Source organism: Pleurodeles waltl, chromosome 7 (genome assembly GCF_031143425.1).
Source record: "Pleurodeles waltl isolate 20211129_DDA chromosome 7, aPleWal1.hap1.20221129, whole genome shotgun sequence".
Taxonomy (NCBI): Eukaryota; Metazoa; Chordata; class Amphibia; order Caudata; family Salamandridae; genus Pleurodeles; species Pleurodeles waltl.
The window spans coordinates 7,890,425-7,906,971 of record NC_090446.1 but is presented as its reverse complement, the minus strand read 5'-3'; the positions used below and the strand labels follow the sequence as shown (position 1 = coordinate 7,906,971).

General features: G+C 57.5%; 1 protein-coding gene across 1 annotated transcript in view; it reads left to right on the top strand.

Annotated features, from left to right (window-relative positions):
* The first annotated feature begins 2,135 nt into the window (after window positions 1-2,135).
* Window positions 2,136-16,547, top strand: part of LOC138303510 (zinc finger protein 271-like) — a 159,848-nt gene continuing 145,436 nt past the window's right edge. The window contains exon 1 of the mRNA XM_069242692.1: window positions 2,136-2,382. The gene's annotated coding sequence lies outside the window, so the exon portion shown is untranslated. The remainder of the gene's footprint in view (window positions 2,383-16,547) is intronic.

The following is a 16,547-nucleotide window of genomic DNA, read 5'->3' as shown; positions in this document are numbered from 1 at the left end:
ATTGAGGCTTCTGTTAACTGTCAGCTCTGCTGGTGCCCTTCATGCAGTATGGCCCTGAGGTTCCCACTCACTGCTAGATCTCTGAAGCACCTGGTTACACCTTAGTCCCACAGACACCTTCTCACAGTAAGGTTCCCTGCAGAAGCCCTTCTCAAGTTAGGTGCCTGATGCTCCAATTAATATTCAGGTCTCCGAAGCTCCAGCTTCAAACTTGGTTGCCAGAGACTTTTACTAACCGTCAATTCTATGATGCTCCAGCTTACCTTCATTAACTTCAACTCCCCTAACACCCTGGACTCTAAGATCCTAACTAAAATGTGTTATGGTCAACAGCGCAAAGAGGGCTGATGGTTCTATGAGTCTGACGGAGAGTTTTGGGGACCCGGGGGACTCACGTTTGCATGCATGCCGAGAACGGAGTAAAATAAAATTCAAACATGGAAAGACAGAATACATTTAAATAGTGAAAAAATATGGAGGGCCACCACAGAGGTTTGTAAATTCAGAAGTACACTGCTTCCCACTTGCCATAAGCAGACTACTCACCACCAGACATCAGGTGGCAGCAGCCCTCGTCCTGCTGTTGATTCATTAAACTCCTCCTGTGTGTGTTTTAAGAAGAACACACCATTATTTGGACACTCAAAATGTCTGGCTTTCTGCATGTTACTGCTCCAAACCCAAAACTTTCAAGTCGCCATGTATCTTGCAGGAGTACCTCACTCAGTCATGAGTTTTATTATGTATCCTGGCTTTTGTAGTTTGTTTGCTAAAAATTAAAAAGTGCTCAAATACAAAGCAAAAAGAGCTACTTTCAAATGATATAGGAGAAACTGGAGAGCTTTGTGATCTTCTGTATTGAAAATCCATTATTGTGCCATTTTGCCGTGTCTCAAGATTATGTTATCACAATGCATAAACATTTACAAGATTACAGTAATGGAATTCCAAAAAGTGTGGGCAGTCCCATTTTATCAGTGTTTCATCAAAAGATATGAGCTGGGTGGTGAGATTATGAGCTTACATAAACAGCTGCTTGCAAATTGAAATGTCGACATCCACCAATTGGGCCCTTGCCATGTGTGACACCATTAGCCAACTTGGCTTTATAACTGAAAACATTCTGCATTCTTAGAATTTTTACAGTCATACTAATGACTTTAATATAGAAATACAAGTTCTAGAATGGAACCTGTTTCGATACAAGCTGAAGAACCAAGTGACTCTCGGCTCAACATCCTATGATTCTGGGAAAAAACCTAATGGCCTGATTTAGGTCTTCATGGTGGGGAATACTCAGTCACAAACATTAGGCTATCCCGTCCGCCATATTACGATCCCATTATATTCCCTCCGCCGAGATCTGAATCAGGCCCTGAACCCAATGTGTCCTCGTGTAACGCAACCGGTGCCGAGGCCAAGCGCGCCAATACCTTGGGGCTGAGCCCCTCACTATATTAAAACTGCAAAACAAACCATAACCCTCCCAATGGCCCAGCACTCCCCTCTGCTAGGTCAGCAAGACTCCTCAATAAAACATCTCCATGGGAGTAGTTTGCGTTTTGATTAAATGAGGGAGAAGCACACCCCACTTCGCCTGCTCTTGGCAAAATTGGAAACTCTTGAAAACCATTTTTTTACACTTTTACATTTTTGCCCAGAACTAGAGTCATAATTCCGGCAGCAATACCAGCCGCGGCACCAACCCGTTAGATTCATTCCCCCGGGCCATAGCACGGAGCCCAGGCTAAATTGGAAAATAACTTTAAATACACTTTCAAGTGTGCGCGGGTAACACAGTGCGCGTGCTCGGGGGTGTAACACTCCTACCGAGGAAAGCGTGGCGCCCCAAATACGCATGCGCAAGAATGTAGTATTTGGACTCGGCGTATGCGGACACCGCCAAACTGCGCATGCTCCAGAATGGAGTGTTTTCATTGCACGACCTCAATTTTAACAGCGCGCCCGTACAGCGCCCTACTGCGCATGCTTAAGAATGTAGTACTTTGAGCCTGCAAGCCTAATTTTAACTTCGCGTGGGGGCAGCACCCCACTGCGCATGCTTAAGAATGTAGTATTTCGACATCGCTTGCGGACTGCGCCTGCTTCGGAGTAGAGTGTCTGTGCAGTGCGCAGCCGCAGTTAATTGTAACTCCATCACCCTGGAGGAGCCCAGAGGACGGGAGTCCTGGCTTCCCAGGGAAGAGCATTATCGGTCAGCTGGCGCTGTGTCCGCCTCACTTCTCCGTTCTCTGCTCTTCCATGGAGGTGAGCCGGTGAGGGAGGCGCCTCTGCTCCTCTCGTGGCCTCTGCCTGCCCAGATACCAGATGGTGAACTCTGCAGCTTGCAGCCGGGGAGAGGGTCCCCTCGTGCTCCTCAGGGTGAGTACAGCTGTCCGCGGTGGAGCTCGTGCACTGAGGGCCCCCGGGTGTGCCCTCCGGCCCCTGCAGCTTAAAGCAGGTGTCACAACTCACAGCACCCCAGTAACCTGCGCCGGACACTCTTACCGCTGACCGCACCTCTGTAACCTGCGCCGGACACTCTTACCACTGACCGCACCTCTGTAACCTGCGCCGGACACTCTTACCACTGACCGCACCTCTGTAACCTGCGCCGGACACTCTTACCGCTGACCGCACCTCTGTAACCTGCGCCGGACACTCTTACCACTGACCGCACCTCTGTAACCTGCGCCGGACACTCTTACTGCTGACCGCACCCCTGTAACATGCGCCGGACACTCTTACCACTGACCGCACCTCTGTAACCTGCGCCGGACACTCTTACCACTGACCGCACCTCTGTAACCTGCGCAGGACACTCTTACCGCTGACCGCACCTCTGTAACCTGCGCCGGACACTCTTACCACTGACCGCACCTCTGTAACCTGCGCCGGACACTCTTACCACTGACCGCACCTCTGTAACCTGCGCCGGACACTCTTACCGCTGACCGCACCTCTGTAACCTGCGCCGGACACTCTTACCACTGACCGCACCTCTGTAACCTGCGCCGGACACTCTTACTGCTGACCGCACCCCTGTAACATGCGCCGGACACTCTTACCACTGACCGCACCTCTGTAACCTGCGCCGGACACTCTTACCGCTGACCGCACCTCTGTAACCTGCGCCGGACACTCTTACCACTGACCGCACCTCTGTAACCTGCGCCGGACACTCTTACCACTGACCGCACCTCTGTAACCTGCGCCGGACACTTACCACTGACCGCACCTCTGTAACCTGCGCCGGACACTCTTACCGCTGACCGCACCTCTGTAACCTGCGCCGGACACTCTTACCACTGACCGCACCTCTGTAACCTGCGCCGGACACTCTTACCACTGACCGCACCTCTGTAACCTGCGCCGGACACTCTTACCATTGACCGCACCTCTGTAGCCTGCGCAGGACACTCTTACCACTGACCGCACCTCTGTAACCTGCGCCGGACACTCTTACCACTGACCGCACCTCTGTAACCTGCGCCGGACACTCTTACCATTGACCGCACCTCTGTAGCCTGCGCAGGACACTCTTACCACTGACCGCACCTCTGTAGCCTGCGCCGGACACTCTTACTGCTGACCGCACCCCTGTAACCTGCGCCGGACACTCTCACTACTGACCGCACCCCTGTAACCTGCGCAGGACACTCTTACCACTGACCGCACCTCTGTAACCTGCGCCGGACACTCTTACCACTGACCGCACCTCTGTAACCTGCGCCGGACACTCTTACCACTGACCGCACCTCTGTAACCTGCGCCGGACACTCTTACCGCTGACCGCACCTCTGTAACCTGCGCCGGACACTCTTACCACTGACCGCACCTCTGTAACCTGCGCCGGACACTCTTACCACTGACCGCACCTCTGTAACCTGCGCCGGACACTCTTACCACTGACCGCACCTCTGTAACCTGCGCAGGACACTCTCACTACTGACCGCACCTCTGTAACCTGCGCCGGACACTCTTACTGCTGACCGCACCTCTGTAACCTGCGCCGGACACTCTCACTACTGACCGCACCCCTGTAACCTGCGCAGGACACTCTTACCACTGACCGCACCTCTGTAACCTGCGCCGGACACTCTTACCACTGACCGCACCTCTGTAACCTGCGCCGGACACTCTTACCACTGACCGCACCTCTGTAACCTGCGCCGGACACTCTTACCACTGACCGCACCTCTGTAACCTGCGCAGGACACTCTCACTACTGACCGCACCTCTGTAACCTGCGCCGGACACTCTTACCGCTGACCGCACCTCTGTAACCTGCGCCGGACACTCTTACCGCTGACCGCACCTCTGTAACCTGCACCGGACACTCTTACCACTAACCGCACCTCTGTAACCTGCGCAGGACACTCTTACCACTGACCGCACCTCTGTAACCTGCGCAGGACACTCTTACCACTGACCGCACCTCTGTAACCTGCGCCGGACACTCTTACCACTGACCGCACCTCTGTAACCTGCGCAGGACACTCTTACCACTGACCGCACCTCTGTAACCTGCACCGGACACTCTTACCACTAACCGCACCTCTGTAACCTGCGCCGGACACTCTTACCACTGACCGCACCTCTGTAACCTGCGCCGGACACTCTTACCATTGACCGCACCTCTGTAGCCTGCGCAGGACACTCTTACCACTGACCGCACCTCTGTAACCTGCGCTGGACCCTCTCACTACTGACCGTACCTCTGAAACCTGCGCAGGACACTCTTACTGCTGACCGCACCTCTGTAACCTGCGCCGGACACTCTTACCACTGACCGCACCTCTGTAACCTGCGCCGGACACTCTTACCATTGACCGCACCTCTGTAGCCTGCGCAGGACACTCTTACCACTGACCGCACCTCTGTAGCCTGCGCCGGACACTCTTACTGCTGACCGCACCCCTGTAACCTGCGCCGGACACTCTCACTACTGACCGCACCCCTGTAACCTGCGCAGGACACTCTTACCACTGACCGCACCTCTGTAACCTGCGCCGGACACTCTTACCACTGACCGCACCTCTGTAACCTGCGCCGGACACTCTTACCACTGACCGCACCTCTGTAACCTGCGCCGGACACTCTTACCGCTGACCGCACCTCTGTAACCTGCGCCGGACACTCTTACCACTGACCGCACCTCTGTAACCTGCGCCGGACACTCTTACCACTGACCGCACCTCTGTAACCTGCGCCGGACACTCTTACCACTGACCGCACCTCTGTAACCTGCGCAGGACACTCTCACTACTGACCGCACCTCTGTAACCTGCGCCGGACACTCTTACTGCTGACCGCACCTCTGTAACCTGCGCCGGACACTCTCACTACTGACCGCACCCCTGTAACCTGCGCAGGACACTCTTACCACTGACCGCACCTCTGTAACCTGCGCCGGACACTCTTACCACTGACCGCACCTCTGTAACCTGCGCCGGACACTCTTACCACTGACCGCACCTCTGTAACCTGCGCCGGACACTCTTACCACTGACCGCACCTCTGTAACCTGCGCAGGACACTCTCACTACTGACCGCACCTCTGTAACCTGCGCCGGACACTCTTACCGCTGACCGCACCTCTGTAACCTGCACCGGACACTCTTACCACTAACCGCACCTCTGTAACCTGCGCAGGACACTCTTACCACTGACCGCACCTCTGTAACCTGCGCAGGACACTCTTACCACTGACCGCACCTCTGTAACCTGCGCCGGACACTCTTACCACTGACCGCACCTCTGTAACCTGCGCAGGACACTCTTACCACTGACCGCACCTCTGTAACCTGCACCGGACACTCTTACCACTAACCGCACCTCTGTAACCTGCGCCGGACACTCTTACCACTGACCGCACCTCTGTAACCTGCGCAGGACACTCTTACCACTGACCGCACCTCTGTAACCTGCGCAGGACACTCTTACCACTGACCGCACCTCTGTAACCTGCGCCGGACACTCTTACCGCTGACCGCACCCCTGTAACCTGCGCCGGACACTCTCACTACTGACCGCACCCCTGTAACCTGCGCCGGACACTCTCACTACTGACCGCACCCCTGTAACCTGCGCCGGACACTCTCACTACTGACCGCACCTCTGTAACCTGCGCCGGACACTCTCACTACTGACCGCACCTCTCTAACCTGCGCCGGACACTCTCACTACTGACCGCACCTCTGTAACCTGCGCCGGACACTCTTACCACTGACCGCACCTCTTTAACCTGCGCCGGACACTCTTACCACTGACCGCACCTCTGTAACCTGCGCAGGACACTCTCACTACTGACCGCACCCCTGTAACCTGCGCAGGACACTCTTACCACTGACCGCACCTCTGAAACCTGCGCAGGACACTCTTACCACTGACCGCACCCCTGTAACCTGCGCCGGACACTCTTACCACTGACCGCACCTCTGTAACCTGCGCAGGACACTCTTACCACTGACCGCACCTCTGTAACCTGCGCAGGACACTCTTACCACTGACCGCACCTCTGTAACCTGCGCCGGACACTCTTACCGCTGACCGCACCCCTGTAACCTGCGCCGGACACTCTCACTACTGACCGCACCCCTGTAACCTGCGCAGGACACTCTTACCACTGACCGCACCTCTGTAACCTGCGCCGGACACTCTCACTACTGACCGCACCTCTGTAACCTGCGCCGGACACTCTTACCACTGACCGCACCCCTGTAACCTGCGCCGGACACTCTTACCACTGACCGCACCCCTGTAACCTGCGCAGGACACTCTTACTACTGACCGCACCTCTGTAACCTGCGCAGGACACTCTCACTACTGACCGCACCCCTGTAACCTGCGCAGGACACTCTTACCACTGACCGCACCTCTGAAACCTGCGCAGGACACTCTTACCACTGACCGCACCCCTGTAACCTGCGCCGGACACTCTTACCACTGACCGCACCCCTGTAACCTGCGCAGGACACTCTTACTACTGACCGCACCTCTGTAACCTGCGCAGGACACTCTCACTACTGACCGCACCCCTGTAACCTGCGCAGGACACTCTTACCACTGACCGCACCTCTGAAACCTGCGCAGGACACTCTTACCACTGACCGCACCCCTGTAACCTGCGCCGGACACTCTTACCACTGACCGCACCTCTGTAACCTGCGCCGGACACTCTTACCACTGACCGCACCCCTGTAACCTGCGCCGGACACTCTTACCACTGACCGCACCCCTGTAACCTGCGCCGGACACTCTTACCACTGACCGCACCCCTGTAACCTGCGCAGGACACTCTTACTACTGACCGCACCTCTGTAACCTGCGCCGGACACTCTTACTGCTGACCGCACCTCTGTAACCTGCGCCGGACACTCTCACTACTGACCGCACCCCTGTAACCTGCGCAGGACACTCTTACCACTGACCGCACCTCTGAAACCTGCGCAGGACACTCTTACCACTGACCGCACCCCTGTAACCTGCGCCGGACACTCTTACCACTGACCGCACCTCTGTAACCTGCGCCGGACACTCTTACCACTGACTGCACCCCTGTAACCTGCGCCGGACACTCTTACCACTGACCGCACCCCTGTAACCTGCGCCGGACACTCTTACCACTGACCGCACCCCTGTAACCTGCGCAGGACACTCTTACTACTGACCGCACCTCTGTAACCTGCGCCGGACACTCTTACTGCTGACCGCACCTCTGTAACCTGCGCCGGACACTCTTACCACTGACCGCACCTCTGTATCCTGCGCCGGACACTCTTACCACTGACCGCACCTCTGAAACCTGCGCCGGACACTCTTACCACTGACCGCACCTCTGTAACCTGAGCCGGACACTCTTACTGCTGACCGCACCTCTGTAACCTGCGCAGGACACTCTTACTGCTGACCGCACCTCTGTAACCTACGCAGGACACTCTTACTGCTGACCGCACCTCTGTAACCTGCGCCGGACACTCTTACTGCTGACCGCACCTCTGTAACCTGCGCCGGACACTCTTACTGCTGACCGCACCTCTGTAACCTGCGCAGGACACTCTTACTGCTGACCGCACCTCTGTAGCCTGCGCAGGACACTCTTACCACTGACCGCACCTCTGTAACCTACGCAGGACACTCTTACTGCTGACCGCACCTCTGTAACCTGCGCCGGACACTCTTACTACTGACCGCACCTCTGTAACCTGCCCCGGACACTCTCACTACTGACTGCACCCCAGTAACCTGCACCGGACACTCTTACCACTGACCGCACCTCTGTAGCCTGCCCCGGACACTCTCACTACTGACTGCACCCCAGTAACCTGCGCTGGACGCTCTTACCACTGACCGCACCTCTGTAACCTGCGCCGGACACTCTCACTACTGACCGCACCTCTGTAGCCTGCCCTGGACACTCTTACCACTGACCGCACCTCTGTAGCCTGCCCTGGACACTCTTACCACTGACCGCACCCCTGTAACCTGCGCAGGACACTCTTACCACTGACCGCACCTCTGTAACCTGCGCAGGACACTCTTACCACTGACCGCACCTCTGTAACCTGCGCCGGACACTCTTACTACTGACCGCACCCCTGTAACCTGCGCAGGACACTCTTACCACTGACCGCACCTCTGTAACCTGCGCCAGACACTCTTACCGCACCTCTGTAACCTGCGCCGGACACTCTTACCACTGACCGCACCCCTGTAACCTGCGCCGGACACTCTTACCACTGACCGCACCTCTGTAACCTGCGCAGGACACTCTTACCACTGACCGCACCTCTGTAACCTGCGCCGGACACTCTCACTACTGACCGCACCTCTGTAACCTGCGCAGGACACTCTTACCACTGACCGCACCTCTGTAACCTGCGCAGGACACTCTTACCGCTGACCGCACCTCTGTAACCTGCGCAGGACACTCTTACCACTGACCGCACCTCTGTAACCTGCGCAGGACACTCTTACTACTGACCGCACCTCTGTAACCTGCGCAGGACACTCTTACCACTGACCGCACCTCTGTAACCTGCGCCGGACACTCTTACTGCTGACCGCACCTCTGTAACCTGCGCAGGACACTCTTACCACTGACCGCACCCCTGTAACCTGCGCAGGACACTCTTACCGCTGACCGCACCTCTGTAACCTGCGCAGGACACTCTTACCGCTGACCGCACCTCTGTAACCTGCGCAGGACACTCTTACTGCTGACCGCACCTCTGTAACCTGCGCCGGACACTCTTACCACTGACCGCACCCCTGTAGCCTGCCCCGGACACTCTTACCACTGACCGCACCTCTGTTACCTGCGCCGGACACTCTCACTACTGACCGCACCTCTGTAACCTGCACCGGACACTCTTACCACTGACCGCACCTCTGTAACCTGCGCCGGACACTCTTACCACTGACCGCACCTCTGTAACCTGCACCGGACACTCTTACTGCTGACCGCACCCCTGTAACCTGCGCCGGACACTCTTACTGCTGACCGCACCCCTGTAACCTGCGCCGGACACTCTTACTGCTGACCGCACCCCTGTAACCTGCGCAGGACACTCTTACTGCTGACCGCACCTCTGTAGCCTGCCCCGGACACTCTCACTACTGACTGCACCCCAGTAACCTGCACCGGACACTCTTACTACTGACCGCACCTCTGTAGCCTGCCCCGGACACTCTCACTACTGACTGCACCCCAGTAACCTGCACCGGACACTCTTACTACTGACCGCACCTCTGTAGCCTGCCCTGGACACTCTTACCACTGACCGCACCTCTGTAACCTGCGCCGGACACTCTTACCGCTGACTGCACCCCTGTAACCTGCGCGGGACACTCTTACTACTGACCGCACCTCTGTAACCTGCACCGGACACTCTTACCACTGACCGCACCTCTGTAACCTGCGCCGGACACTCTTACCGCTGACTGCACCCCTGTAACCTGCGCGGGACACTCTTACTACTGACCGCACCTCTGTAACCTGCGCCGGACACTCTTACTGCTGACCGCACCCCTGTAACCTGCGCAGGACACTCTTACTGCTGACCGCACCTCTGTAGCCTGCCCCGGACACTCTCACTACTGACTGCACCCCAGTAACCTGCACCGGACACTCTTACTACTGACCGCACCTCTGTAGCCTGCCCTGGACACTCTTACCACTGACCGCACCTCTGTAGCCTGCCCTGGACACTCTTACCACTGACCGCACCCCTGTAACCTGCGCAGGACACTCTTACCACTGACCGCACCTCTGTAACCTGCGCAGGACACTCTTACCACTGACCGCACCTCTGTAACCTGCGCCGGACACTCTTACTACTGACCGCACCTCTGTAACCTGCGCCGGACACTCTTACTGCTGACTGCACCTCTGTAACCTGCACCGGACACTCTCACTACTGACCGCACCTCTGTAACCTGCACCGGACACTCTTACCACTGACCGCACCTCTGTAACCTGCGCCGGACACTCTTACCACTGACCGCACCTCTGTAACCTGCACCGGACACTCTTACTGCTGACCGCACCCCTGTAACCTGCGCCGGACACTCTTACTGCTGACCGCACCCCTGTAACCTGCGCCGGACACTCTTACTGCTGACCGCACCCCTGTAACCTGCGCAGGACACTCTTACTGCTGACCGCACCTCTGTAGCCTGCCCCGGACACTCTCACTACTGACTGCACCCCAGTAACCTGCACCGGACACTCTTACTACTGACCGCACCTCTGTAGCCTGCCCCGGACACTCTCACTACTGACTGCACCCCAGTAACCTGCACCGGACACTCTTACTACTGACCGCACCTCTGTAGCCTGCCCTGGACACTCTTACCACTGACCGCACCTCTGTAACCTGCGCCGGACACTCTTACCGCTGACTGCACCCCTGTAACCTGCGCGGGACACTCTTACTACTGACCGCACCTCTGTAACCTGCACCGGACACTCTTACCACTGACCGCACCTCTGTAACCTGCGCCGGACACTCTTACCGCTGACTGCACCCCTGTAACCTGCGCGGGACACTCTTACTACTGACCGCACCTCTGTAACCTGCGCCGGACACTCTTACTGCTGACCGCACCCCTGTAACCTGCGCAGGACACTCTTACTGCTGACCGCACCTCTGTAGCCTGCCCCGGACACTCTCACTACTGACTGCACCCCAGTAACCTGCACCGGACACTCTTACTACTGACCGCACCTCTGTAGCCTGCCCTGGACACTCTTACCACTGACCGCACCTCTGTAGCCTGCCCTGGACACTCTTACCACTGACCGCACCCCTGTAACCTGCGCAGGACACTCTTACCACTGACCGCACCTCTGTAACCTGCGCAGGACACTCTTACCACTGACCGCACCTCTGTAACCTGCGCCGGACACTCTTACTACTGACCGCACCTCTGTAACCTGCGCCAGACACTCTTACCGCTGACCGCACCTCTGTAACCTGCACCGGACACTCTCACTACTGACCGCACCTCTGTAACCTGCGCCGGACACTCTTACCACTGACCGCACCTCTGTAACCTGCGCCGGACACTCTTACTGCTGACCGCACCTCTGTAACCTGCACCGGACACTCTCACTACTGACCGCACCCCAGTAACCTGCACCGGACACTCTCACTACTGACCGCACCTCTGTAACCTGCGCCGGACACTCTTACCACTGACCGCACCTCTGTAACCTGCGCCGGACACTCTTACCACTGACCGCACCTCTGTAACCTGCGCCGGACACTCTTACTGCTGACCGCACCTCTGTAACCTGCGCCGGACACTCTTACCACTGACCGCACCTCTGTAACCTGCCCCGGACACTCTTACCACTGACCGCACCTCTGTAACCTGCGCCGGACACTCTTACTGCTGACCGCACCTCTGTAACCTGCGCAGGACACTCTTACTACTGACCGCACCTCTGTAACCTGCGCAGGACACTCTTACCACTGACCGCACCTCTGTAACCTGCGCAGGACACTCTTACTACTGACCGCACCTCTGTAACCTGCACCGGACACTCTTACTGCTGACCGCACCTCTGTAACCTGCGCAGGACACTCTTACCACTGACCGCACCTCTGTAACCTGCGCAGGACACTCTTACCACTGACCGAACCTCTGTTACCTGCGCCAGACACTCTCACTACTGACCGCACCTCCGTAACCTGCGCCGGACACTCTTACCACTGACCGCACCTCTGTAACCTGCCCAGGACACTCTTACTGCTGACCGCACCTCTGTAACCTGCGCAGGACACTCTTACCACTGACCGCACCTCTGTAACCTGCGCCGGACACTCTTACTGCTGACCGCACCTCTGAAACCTGCACCGGACACTCTTACTACTGACCGCACCTCTGTAACCTGCACCGGACACTCTCACTACTGACCGCACCTCTGTAACCTGCGCAGGACACTCTCACTACTGACCGCACCTCTGTAACCTGCGCCGGACACTCTTACTACTGACCGCACCTCTGTAACCTGCGCAGGACACTCTTACTACTGACCGCACCTCTGTAACCTGCACCGGACACTCTTACCACTGACCGCACCTCTGTAACCTGCGCCGGACACTCTTACTGCTGACCGCACCTCTGAAACCTGCACCGGACACTCTTACTACTGACCGCACCTCTGTAACCTGCACCGGACACTCTTACTACTGACCGCACCTCTGTAACCTGCGCCGGACACTCTTACTGCTGACCGCACCCCTGTAACCTGCACCGGACACTCTTACTACTGACCGCACCTCTGTAACCTGCACCGGACACTCTTACTACTGACCGCACCTCTGTAACCTGCACCGGACACTCTTACTGCTGACCGCACCTCTGAAACCTGCACCGGACACTCTTACTACTGACCGCACCTCTGTAACCTGCACCGGACACTCTTACTACTGACCGCACCTCTGTAACCTGCACCGGACACTCTTACTACTGACCGCACCTCTGTAACCTGCGCCGGACACTCTTACTACTGACCGCACCTCTGAAACCTGCGCAGGACACTCTTACTACTGACCGCACCTCTGTAACCTGCACCGGACACTCTTACTGCTGACCGCACCTCTGAAACCTGCACCGGACACTCTTACTGCTGACCGCACCTCTGAAACCTGCACCGGACACTCTTACTACTGACCGCACCTCTGTAACCTGCACCGGACACTCTTACTACTGACCGCACCTCTGTAACCTGCGCCGGACACTCTTACTGCTGACCGCACCTCTGAAACCTGCGCAGGACACTCTTACTACTGACCGCACCTCTGTAACCTGCACCGGACACTCTTACTGCTGACCGCACCTCTGTAACCTGCGCCGGACACTCTTACCACTGACCGCACCTCTGAAACCTGCGCAGGACACTCTCACTACTGACCGCACCTCTGTAACCTGCGCAGGACACTCTTACTGCGGACCGCACCTCTGTAACCTGCGCCGGACACTCTTACCACCGACCGCACCTCTGTAACCTGCGCCGGACACTCTTACCACTGACCGCACCTCTGTAACCTGCGCCGGACACTCTTACCACTGACCGCACCCCTGTAACCTGCGCCGGACACTCTTACCACTGACCGCACCTCTGTAACCTGCGCAGGACACTCTTACCACTGACCGCACCTCTGTAACCTGCGCCGGACACTCTTACCACTGACCGCACCTCTGTAACCTGCGCCGGACACTCTTACTACTGACCGCACCCCAGTAACCTGCACCGGACACTCTTACTACTGACCGCACCTCTGTAACCTGCGCCGGACACTCTTACCACTGACCGCACCTCTGTAACCTGCGCCGTACACTCTTACTGCTGACCGCACCTCTGTAACCTGCGCAGGACACTCTTACTACTGACCGCACCTCTGTTACCTGCGCCGGACACTCTCACTACTGACCGCACCTCTGTAACCTGCGCCGGACACTCTTACCACTGACCGCACGTCTGAAACCTGCGCAGGACACTCTTACTGCTGACCGCACCTCTGTAACCTGCGCAGGACACTCTTACCACTGACCGCACCTCTGTAACCTGCGCCGGACACTCTTACTGCTGACCGCACCTCTGTAACCTGCGCCGGACACTCTTACCACTGACCGCACCTCTGTAACCTGCGCCGGACACTCTTACTACTGACCGCACCTCTGTAACCTGCGCCGGACACTCTTACCACTGACCGCACCTCTGTAACCTGCGCAGGACACTCTTACCACTGACCGCACCTCTGTAACCTGCGCCGGACACTCTCACTACTGACCGCACCCCTGTAACCTGCGCAGGACACTCTAACCACTGACCGCACCTCTGTAACCTGCGCCGGACACTCTTACCACTGACCGCACCTCTGTAACCTGCGCAGGACACTCTTACCACTGACCGCACCTCTGTAACCTGCGCCAGACACTCTTACCACTGACCGCACCTCTGTAACCTGCGCCGGACACTCTTACTGCTGACCGCACCCCTGTAACCTGCGCCGGACACTCTTACTACTGACCGCACCTCTGTTACCTGCGCAGGACACTCTTACCACTGACCGCACCTCTGTTACCTGCGCCGGACACTCTTACTACTGACCGCACCCCAGTAACCTGCACCGGACACTCTTACTACTGACCGCACCTCTGTAACCTGCGCCGGACACTCTTACCACTGACCGCACCTCTGTTACCTGCGCAGGACACTCTTACCACTGACCGCACCCCTGTAACCTGCGCCGGACACTCTTACCACTGACCGCACCTCTGTAACCTGCGCAGGACACTCTTACCACTGACCGCACCTCTGTAACCTGCGCCGGACACTCTTACCACTGACCGCACCTCTGTAACCTGCGCCGGACACTCTTACCACTGACCGCACCCCTGTAACCTGCGCCGGACACTCTTACCACTGACCGCACCTCTGTAACCTGCGCCGGACACTCTTACCACTGACCGCACCTCTGTAACCTGCGCCGGACACTCTTACTACTGACCGCACCCCAGTAACCTGCACCGGACACTCTTACTACTGACCGCACCCCAGTAACCTGCGCCGGACACTCTTACTACTGACCGCACCCCAGTAACCTGCACCGGACACTCTTACTACTGACCGCACCTCTGTAACCTGCGCCGGACACTCTTACCACTGACCGCACCTCTGTAACCTGCGCCGGACACTCTTACCACTGACCGCACCCCTGTAACCTGCGCCGGACACTCTTACCACTGACCGCACCTCTGTAACCTGCGCGGGACACTCTTACTACTGACCGCACCTCTGTAACCTGCACCGGACACTCTTACCACTGACCGCACCTCTGTAACCTGCGCCGGACACTCTTACCGCTGACTGCACCCCTGTAACCTGCGCGGGACACTCTTACTACTGACCGCACCTCTGTAACCTGCGCCGGACACTCTTACTGCTGACCGCACCCCTGTAACCTGCGCAGGACACTCTTACTGCTGACCGCACCTCTGTAGCCTGCCCCGGACACTCTCACTACTGACTGCACCCCAGTAACCTGCACCGGACACTCTTACTACTGACCGCACCTCTGTAGCCTGCCCTGGACACTCTTACCACTGACCGCACCTCTGTAGCCTGCCCTGGACACTCTTACCACTGACCGCACCCCTGTAACCTGCGCAGGACACTCTTACCACTGACCGCACCTCTGTAACCTGCGCAGGACACTCTTACCACTGACCGCACCTCTGTAACCTGCGCCGGACACTCTTACTACTGACCGCACCTCTGTAACCTGCGCCGGACACTCTTACTGCTGACTGCACCTCTGTAACCTGCACCGGACACTCTCACTACTGACCGCACCTCTGTAACCTGCACCGGACACTCTTACCACTGACCGCACCTCTGTAACCTGCGCCGGACACTCTTACCACTGACCGCACCTCTGTAACCTGCACCGGACACTCTTACTGCTGACCGCACCCCTGTAACCTGCGCCGGACACTCTTACTGCTGACCGCACCCCTGTAACCTGCGCCGGACACTCTTACTGCTGACCGCACCCCTGTAACCTGCGCAGGACACTCTTACTGCTGACCGCACCTCTGTAGCCTGCCCCGGACACTCTCACTACTGACTGCACCCCAGTAACCTGCACCGGACACTCTTACTACTGACCGCACCTCTGTAGCCTGCCCCGGACACTCTCACTACTGACTGCACCCCAGTAACCTGCACCGGACACTCTTACTACTGACCGCACCTCTGTAGCCTGCCCTGGACACTCTTACCACTGACCGCACCTCTGTAACCTGCGCCGGACACTCTTACCGCTGACTGCACCCCTGTAACCTGCGCGGGACACTCTTACTACTGACCGCACCTCTGTAACCTGCACCGGACACTCTTACCACTGACCGCACCTCTGTAACCTGCGCCGGACACTCTTACCGCTGACTGCACCCCTGTAACCTGCGCGGGACACTCTTACTACTGACCGCACCTCTGTAACCTGCGCCGGACACTCTTACTGCTGACC